This window comes from Lepidochelys kempii, chromosome 3 (assembly GCF_965140265.1).
Source record: "Lepidochelys kempii isolate rLepKem1 chromosome 3, rLepKem1.hap2, whole genome shotgun sequence".
NCBI classification, from domain to species: Eukaryota; Metazoa; Chordata; order Testudines; family Cheloniidae; genus Lepidochelys; species Lepidochelys kempii.
Genome location: NC_133258.1, coordinates 133923591 through 133933033, shown reverse-complemented (window position 1 = coordinate 133933033; position 9443 = coordinate 133923591). Strand labels below are relative to the sequence as shown.

The window sequence follows — 9443 nt, the reverse complement described above, 5'->3', positions numbered from 1 at the left end:
ACACGAGGAGAGAAGCTGCCTAAACTAACCAATGGGAGATGCAAGCGAGCACGATGTGTGTTAAGCCCGCCCCCGAGATAGCTGCCTAAGTCCAGGCTGCAGTAAGGCACCTATTTCTGCCTGTGATACACAGCCATGAACCCTTCTCATGGAGTCAGGTGACTTGGGCACCTGAGTTGTTTATTGTGAGAATGAGTTAGGCAGGTGCCTAACTCCGCACAAAACAAAATCTGGCTGGAGGAGGTGGTGCCCACCTTACAACTTTTTAGCCTAGTGTTTAGAGCACTCACCTGGGAGATGGGAGACCCAAGTTCAACTCCCGCCTCTGCTCGGTAGGGAAAAAAGATTTGATATAGGCTCTCCTACCTCTTAGGAGGGTGCTCAAGTCACTGAGCTATGGGATAGTCTGAAGTAGGGATCCCTCGATATAACTAATTAAAGAGTGATGTGGGCAGGGGGACCAGACCCTGGGTTTCTCACCTCCTGTGTGGGTGCACTAAGCACCAGGCTACAGTGTCATTTGTCATGCTCTATGACTCAGTGACTCTTTAAGTATTTATATGCAATGGAACAGCTCCAACAGGAGAGATCGAGGGGAACCCCGCGCCCCCATCAGAGTATCCCATAGCTCTGTGATTAGAGAGCTCTCCAGAGAGGTGGGAGACCACTGTTTGAATCCTTTCTTCTCCTCAGATAGTGGTGGTCATTGAACCTGGGTCTCCTGCATCCCAAGTGAATGTTGTAACCACTGGGATAAAAGTTATAAGACAGCCAGATTTTGAAAGGGACGTAATCTGGTAGATAGCGTCTCAACACACCTATTGGATAGGGCCCTCCACACAAGTTAGGCAGCTGAATACCTATTTTCCCTGGTTTGTGAATTGCTCTGAGGGCTAGGCAGGAGATAGGCATCTGGATGGCTAGAGTGAGGTACAAACAACCTCAATGTGTTGTTTGTCCACAGCCACTTTTGTGCCTTGTTTTGTGCAACTCCTTACCGCACAGAATGGCCTCACCGTTCTGGTCTGTCAAACCACTTGTTGCTTCATTCAGATCCTTCAAGACTCTCATTTTCTGTGTTTGGAACATAGGCCTAGATGGAGTTTTTACCCTGAAAATTTAGGCACTGAGTGTAGGTATCTACAGGGTTCAGCAGGAGTTTTGTAGATCATAGTGGAGCCTAAAACTGGGATTTAGGTGCCAAAACCGAGACTGTGTTGCCTACATCTGGGGTTTGCGTACCTAAGTACCTCTGGGAGTCTAGGCCAGAGGTGGGCAAACTACGGGCCACATCTGGCCTGTGGGACCGTCCTGCCTGGCCCTTGAGCTCCCGGCAAGCCCCTGGGCCCTCCCCTGCTGTCTCCCGTCCCCCACAGCCTCAGCTCATTGTACCACAAGCGCTCTGGGCAGTGGGGCTGCGAGCTCCTGCTGGGCAGTGTGGCGGCTGGGCAGCGTGGCTGCCAGACATGCCGCTCTGAGCGGCATGGTAAGGGGGCAGGGAGCGGGAGGCGGGGTGGATGGGGGGCAGTCAGGGAACAGGGAGCAGGGGGCAGAGGTTCTGGCGGTGGGGTGGTCAGGGGACGGGGAACACGGGGGGTTGGATAGGCGTGGGAGTCCCGGGAGACCTGTCAGGTGGTGAGGGTGTGGATAAGGGGCAGGGCAGTCAGGGGACAGGGAGCAGGGGGGGTTGGATAGGGGGTGGGACACTGGGGGGGTTGGTTAGGGATGGGGGGTCCCAGGAGGGGGCGGTCTGGGGACAAGGAGCAGGGGGGTTGGATGGGTCCAGGGTTCTGAGGGGGCAGAAAAGGGGTGGGAAATGGGAGGGGGCAGATAGGGGGTGGGGGCCAGGCTGTTTGGGCACCGCCTTCCCTACCCAGCCCTCCATACAGTTTTGGAACCCCAATGTGGCCCTCAGGCCAAAAAGTTTGCCCATCCCTGGTCTAGGCCAACTTGCTTGCCACAAACTTTGTATTGGTAGATGGTGTGAAAGTAGGGTTAAGGGAGCCAGCATCGTCCAGTGAATAGTGTTCTGAACTGGGCGCCAAAACACTTGCGTTCTATCCCTGGCTCTGACACTAACATGGACTGTGACCTTGGACGAGTCACTTAAGAACTTTTAAAAACTTAGATCCAAGTGATTGATATATGAGCCTCATTTCCATTGACTTTCTATGGAATTTAGGCTTTTAAGTCATTTAGGGCCAGATTTTGAAAGGTGTTTAGATACCTAACTCCCACTGAAATCAAAGGGAGTTAGGTGCCTAAATTATACCTTTAAAGATCTGACCCTTAGTCACTTTTTAAAATTTTACTCTTCATCTCTGTGTGTGTCTGTCTCTGCATCTGTAAAACATGGCTAATGCTGCTTTCCTTCTTTTGTAAATTGCATTGAGATTTACCAAGGAAAAGGACTATATAATTATTATTATTTTTTATTGAGTTGCCCTGCCCCTAAATCCCTGATTACTAACCAGTTCCAAATTACAAGAAACCTATGTTCAAAGAAACCCACAATTGTTTTAACTTGCTCAGTTCACAACTGAAATCACAACTGGGAGATCATTTGTCTTAGCTCATCCATACAGCACTGGGAAAGCTTAGCAGCACTTTGTTCAGGTTTCCTAAAAGATCCTGTAAAGTGGGTTTTGGTTACTTTTAGGAGCCCCGATACTTTGGTGTTAGATGGTTTACAAATGTTCTCGATGACAACCCTTCCTGCAAGATCAGACCAAATGTTCTTGAATTGTAATGGTCACAGAAGTGATCTGAAAGAAATACAAGTCTGCAGTTCCTACTTGGGAATTTGACATTTCAAGCTCCATGCGCTATTTATTTACCTTTCACATAGCTGATTTCCTACCTGTAACTGATAAAATGTTTGAAACACATCACACTGCATTTTATTACTACTGTGTGCACTGCCCCAGGTGAGATCAGGTCCCCATTGTGCTAGGTACAGTACAAACACAGAGTTCCTTACCCCAGATATCTTATAATCTAAACAGACAAAGCAGAGGAGAACCAGAACAGAGGTGAAGGGACTTGCCCAAGGTCATCTTGAAGGTCAGTGGCTGACCTAGGAATAAAACCCAGGTCTCCTTGTCTAATGCCCTATCCATTGGACAACATTGCCTCAAAGACTAGAGTTCAAACCATCTATAGAGGATCTGCAAAGTAAGTCAAATATTATTTAATCTTATCGGTGATGCTGTTTTCCATTTCATATTTTGGGCACCCCCTTCAGAGAAGTGATTCATTTGCAAAGGAATCTTCTTGAGACTTGCATTGTAAGGTAGATTTTTAGCATCTTCCTGGGTAAACATAGCCAAGTGTAGACAACGCAAATGTTAGTTAGGTGTTACACATTAGTACCCATAATGGACTGTATACCTGGATTACACTGGTAGTGAAACTATGTAAAATCAGAGTCCTCCAGTTGAAAAGCCGTATCTACATGCAAAATATTATAATAACTAGGCTTGGCAGAACTTGATTTTTATTTTTTGATAATTTTGGGGGATATCAATGTTTATTTGTGAGTATTTTTAAAGATTTTTATCTATTTACATTTTCACAGTTGTGCAAAATTATGGCATGTCAATAGGTGGATCAGGTAATTATTTAATGACAGTAGATGTTGAGATTCAGAAAATTAAAGCTTTATAACTGTTAAAACACAAATTGTCAACATTACATCAAAATATACAAAGTAAATATCCTTAAATTAAACTCTAATAACTCCTTAAGCAGCATTTTTCCTTTGCCTATCTGTAAATTTAGATTTATTATCCACAGAAGAGTGTGTGTGTGTGTGTGTGTGTGTGGTAAAATCGACATTTACCAGTAAAAATCTCTAACCCTGCCAAGCCTAATCAGAATGTCGGTCACACATCTCTAGAAGGTAACACAGTGTTTGAATCAATGTCTTCTAATTCTAAGAATTCTTATCTTATTGCCAGCTTGGTAGTTCTCTCTGTCTCAAGTGACTCTACAAGCCATCTGCACATGTTGAAAATCAAAGTACTTTCCAGTTTAAGTGGAGTTGCATTGTTTGTCACTCAGAATAAATCCCTCTATATCACTCAGTATGGTGCTTGGTGAAAACAGCTGATGTTCAAGTTCAAACCAAAAGCAAAGACAATGATTTGAAACCAGCAATAGCAGCCTGATATCACCTTCCCAGTTGCAGCTCAACAAACCAACAAAAATATGGAATTTTCTCTGCTCTTGCTGGCAAACTGTATTCTAGCTCTAGTCCCTGGGTGTTTTATCTTTGATTTAAATAGGAATGAGTTGGCCCTTAGCGGTTTTTGACTGGAAAGAATACAGACTGTGTCGGACCTTGTCGAAGTGGTTAGGATGGTCACAGATTTTAAGGGCTGTCTCTAAAATAGTTTTAATGGGTCTGATTCTCCACTCTGTCACACTACGGTAATGGAATGGGGTTTCAGGTCCACCACGTTCGCTATTTTAGTTAGTTATTTTCTTTCCATTGTACTATATGTTAGATTTGTGCCCAATCTCTTTCTCAGATTTTGGTTTTAGGCTGTTATTTCCACACACCCTCCCCCATCCTCTCCATATGGAACAGAATAAAGTTAAGAAACATCATTTTCAAAGAATAAAGACTTGGATGGAGCCCATGTTTTCTTGTGAGTCTGCTACAGCTGTTAATTTGTGGAAAACCTCAGTGGAAGGTAAGCAATATGGCAGCATCATTTTACATGAGAATTCAGAAATGGCCTCATTCCAAACATTGGCTGATTTAGGCTCTTGGCTTTCATAGACAAAGCTTTGTGTAGTGTCATGCCTTTTTAATAGATGATGTTGATGCAGCTGTGAAAGGTTCTGATATTCTTTAGTTTGACTGAATGACAACAATTCCATATTAAAGTATTGTGGAGTTGTGATCTTGTTTGTCTTTGCTCATCAGACATTAGTCGGTAAGTTTGAGGAGGGCTGGGATGCTGTTAAGGAGGGAAAATCCCATATAAATAGGTTCCCTCTTCCCCTTCTTTATAAACATACTGAAACCAAAATTTCACACCCAAACAGTCATGAACTTTGGGAAAGTTTGGAGCTGGATTTGAACTTTATGGTTTGGGCCCCCTCTACGTCTCCAGGACATGCACATCCTTTTTCTGTAGACATTATTCCCATCCAGTATTTGCCAGGCATAGTTGGTGGCATATCAAAATTTAAGTACTTTACGGAATACAGCAACATCTTTTCCTTGGATGGACATTTTTTTTTTGCAGAGAGTCTATGGTATGCCGCTTAGTGAGGGAATTTTACAGTATACTTTTGGGAGAAATGCTGCACTTCTTTGGGATGGATTAGATGACCTAAAAAATGCTTTCCAGCTGTGATATCTATGTTGCTAATAAATGTCATCACAGCTGTTGACTTGGGGAGCATCAATGGTAGAACTAAGAGAACAACTTGAGATGTTGTTGACCATTCATATTGCAGTGGCACCTATAGACTTCAACCAGGTCAGGACCCCATTGTCCTGCCCAAACATAGAGTAAATGATGGTCCTTGCTCCAGTGAGCTAACAGTCTATAGAAACTGACTCAAAACTTTTCCCAGCCCTGAAGCTGAATGTGTAGCAACCCTCCTTTTGTGTTGGAAAAATGCATGGTTATTTTAATAATAATCCTTTCTTGTGCACATTTTCAGTTCCTGATTCCTGGCTGGGACTGAAATCTGGAGTCTTGAAGTACTGTGGGAAAGGCTGTGCTAGCAACCTTGTGAGAAAGCTGAGACTTCCAACTCAATTTTGTAGATTCATCAGACTCTCATATTCTGGGTCAGTTTCAGATAAGACTTTGAACTGTTAAATGTTTCTCTGAATCCCAAACAAGTAAAAGTTTGGGAGGTTCACTCACCACTGATGTGGCTTTCCTTTTAGTAACAGTAATAACACTTGATATAGTATGTTTCATCTGAAGCTCTCGCTCACTTTTTGAAAGTGCTTTAAGTATTATTTGCACTTTATCGTTGGGGAAGCTAAGACACAAAAAGGTTACATAGTGTATCAATGAAAGACCTGGGACTTGAATTCATGTTCCCGATTCCCAGTCTATGCTCTAACCACGAGACAATCTGGTTACATTCCTCTTGGTGGTGTTTTGTGAACAGGCATTCTCTTTCTAATGTCTTTTTGAGAAAACTCAGTTTGTATTAGTGTTGCCTTCTTCCCCATAACTGATAGATTGATTCCATTATCTGTATGCAGCCTCACTTCCTTCCCTTTCTGGACTTGGCTAGGTGTTATGTCTCTTGTCTTTAGGGTGAATTAAGGCAGCATTCTTGGATGCATGGGATCTCAGTCTCGTGGTCAGAGTGAAATAATGTGTTGGGAAGAAAGAGGAAGCCAGAGATGGGCTGTCCCTTTGAGGAGTCTGGGAGAGGAAGATCAAGGAGTTTGGGGAATGGAAAGTACTCTGTGGATGGGCATGATGTTTTCTGGAGGCGTCTGAAATTGGGTAAGTTCACTACAGAGGGAAGTAGAAGCAACACAAACTAACCACAACCTGCCTTGAACTCAGAGAGGAGTATGGCTAACTGCTGGGGAGTGCACTGATTCAGAACATTCTCTCCCTGACACCCACAAGCCAGGAGTTTCTGGTGGAAACCCAAATATCAGCTTGCTCTTTCTTGGGGTGAATTTTCATTCCAGTTTCCAATTTCTCAGTGGAATAGGGTAGGATAATTTACACCTTCCTGCATCACGCAGTGTGGCTCTAATCTGTAGTCTTAATAGGTAAAAAATTTTAAAGCACTTACGTGACTTAGGGTCCTAAGTCCCATTTTACAAAGTGGCTCAGACACTTGAGAGCTTAAGTTTCATTGAAAGTTGAAGGGTGAAATCCTGGCCTCCATTGAAGTTGCTGGGAGTTTTGCTATTGGCTTTAGTGGGGCTAGGATTTCACCCAAAGATTTAGGCTCCTAAATCTCTTAGGTGCTTTTGAAAACCTTAACCAATTTGGCCTGTCTAATCCATGTTCTCTGTGGTTCTATCCAGTACCTATTTGTCTTGACTGCCTTAAATTTTATAAAATCACACAACAGCTGTAATTGAATATCACATTTTACTTTCAGTGACAGAGCAAAGGTGCCAAAATATTCAGTAGCTCTCCGAGGAACATCTGCAACTTCTTTAGTGAATATTTTTACAGCTGGTTATAGTTTTATTTATTTTTTTTTTATTTTTAATGGTACAAAATCCTAGACCCTGGAGGGGGGAGAATAGTTTCCTTTCCTCATATCAGAAATTAAATAAATGCCTGGAGATAGGGCTAGGAGGTAGTTTGTCATTTGAGAGAGAGAGAGAGAGAGAAAGGAAACTTGCCCAAGTCAACAAGGAATGCAAATCATGTTCATTTCATGGTTATAAATAAAGATGGTCTGAGGAGGTTCTGCTTGGCTCAGGAGCTGGATCCAAGTTTAGGCTAACATTCAGGTTTGAGTATAGGACTTGAGTTTACAGACAATGGTGCTAAAACCACATAAATTGTTCATGTAAGATTTTGGCCCCAAATAGTAGATATTATGAGATTCCTGCTATCTTGAATGGTGGGAATCTGATGTGATCACCTGTTCTAACACAGTTTCCACCATCTTGGGTGGAACATGAGAATGATGGCTCGCATAGATTTAACCCAGTACCAATCTGTAATGGCAGGTCATGGTCTAGGAATCTGAACTTGAACCCACCTGAAAATCAGAGAAGCTTGAATTTAAGGTTCTGATTTTTGTTCTTTCTCTAGCTGTGGATGCTTAGTTGCTCAGATAATGAAAAAAGTAACAGTACTGTTCACTCAAACACTAGTATTCTCTTATCCCGCACCTTTCTCCTCCCAATACTAGCATAGCTACACATCCAAGAAATTGTAGGTGCATTGTAGATGCATTAAATTCTAGGACTAATGCGCTACTACCAAATCTATTAACATTATGACCAAGATCCCTTATGGCAAATTGCTTTTTCATTTACATGTGGCACAACTTCAACTTCTAGTAGTACGGAATCCTTAACTCATGATATACACGGTACTGTAAAAACAGATAGTACCTACTAGTTGACCGTGTGGGATGAGAAACAAGCAAACTACCTGATTCCAAATTCTGAAAAGAACTTGCTACATCCCATCTCATTAGTAGAGGTTTAGCTGTACTGGTAGTTCCCTGTTAAGAGCAGGTGAGAAACAGCACTGCCACCGGCCTCTTCTGAATGCAACTTAAGCTTCTGGAAGAAAACTGGGAGGAATGAACAAAATTTGGGCTTCCAAATTGTCCTGTGAATAAGACTGGTTATGGAGAGTTGGTTTAGCCTTTGTTTCAGGAACATGGGGTCAAATTCTACAGATGGACCCAAGCCAGGATATTTGAATCCAGATTAGATATGGATTCAAATATGGATTCAGATTAGATAGGGGAATCATGGGTAGGGTGAAGTTCGATCTGAGGTTCCTGTTCAGACCCACTTCTAAGGTGCTTTGCTAACAGAAATGGGGCCCCAAACTCTTCTTACTTACACTGGTTCTATATTGATGTAACTTGCTTAACACCAGCGGAGTTACTCCCGATTTACATATATATATAAGTGAGAGGAGAATCAGTGATTTTTGTGTACTAATGCCAATTGCATTAGAGTTTAATGGACCTGCTCCTGCTAAAGTCAGTGGAAGTTTTGCCATTAATTTCAATTTCTGAGTGTGATAAAACTCGATACAAATGTCTAAAACTTCCCAGATTAGCTCACTTGCTGCAGTTAATATTTTGTCCAGGACTTTTTTGTGGTACCAAATATAATTAAAACATTGTATTCAACCAGTACTAGTTTTTTGTCCTCTTCCGTGCCAAGGCATTGCTCTGGTGCTAACTGGGGAATAGCACTGCTCTTAGGAACTGGGAACCGAGTGTGGCAGAAGGTCATCTTTCATGAACATTTGGTACATAAGCTAAGTGATAAAATTCCAGACTTTGACTCCCTTTGGATAGAGGTGAATCAGTAAGAACTAGACATTGCAAACACTGCGCCCAAGGGCGAATCAAGTGTGGATGATAGCCTTCACAAGTTCCTTCCTCCATCATTCAGGAGCATAGATTGCAGGGGTTGGTTGGCCCAAATCCCATGTTTTTTTATTTATTCTCTTTCTTGTGCCATCATTTTTTCTAGTACTTTGTCTCGAGACACTTTCCCCTGTGTCCTTTAGAATGTAGCTCACTGATGCTGTTGTCTTACTCTTTCCAATGGGTGAACTCAGCACAATGTAGGTCATTAATTGACCAGGCAAGACTGGAGGAAAATCAGGGGTAGCTGAGGTTATAGGGTTAATATTTATACTCTCACATGTCACTTGCGTTCTGTTGCTGTCTGACAGCTTTGACTCTGTTGCTCAATGAAGTGTGAGTACATCAAAGTGTCAATCTTA

General features: G+C 42.6%; 1 long non-coding RNA gene across 1 annotated transcript; it reads left to right on the top strand.

Moving 5' to 3' along the window:
* The first annotated feature begins 3022 nt into the window (after positions 1–3022).
* LOC140909258 (uncharacterized) lies at positions 3023–6483 on the top strand. Its single transcript, XR_012158157.1, has 4 exons — positions 3023–3174; positions 4533–4697; positions 5683–5812; positions 6296–6483. It is a non-coding gene; the product is annotated as an uncharacterized lncRNA (long non-coding RNA).
* The last annotated feature ends 2960 nt before the right edge of the window (positions 6484–9443 follow it).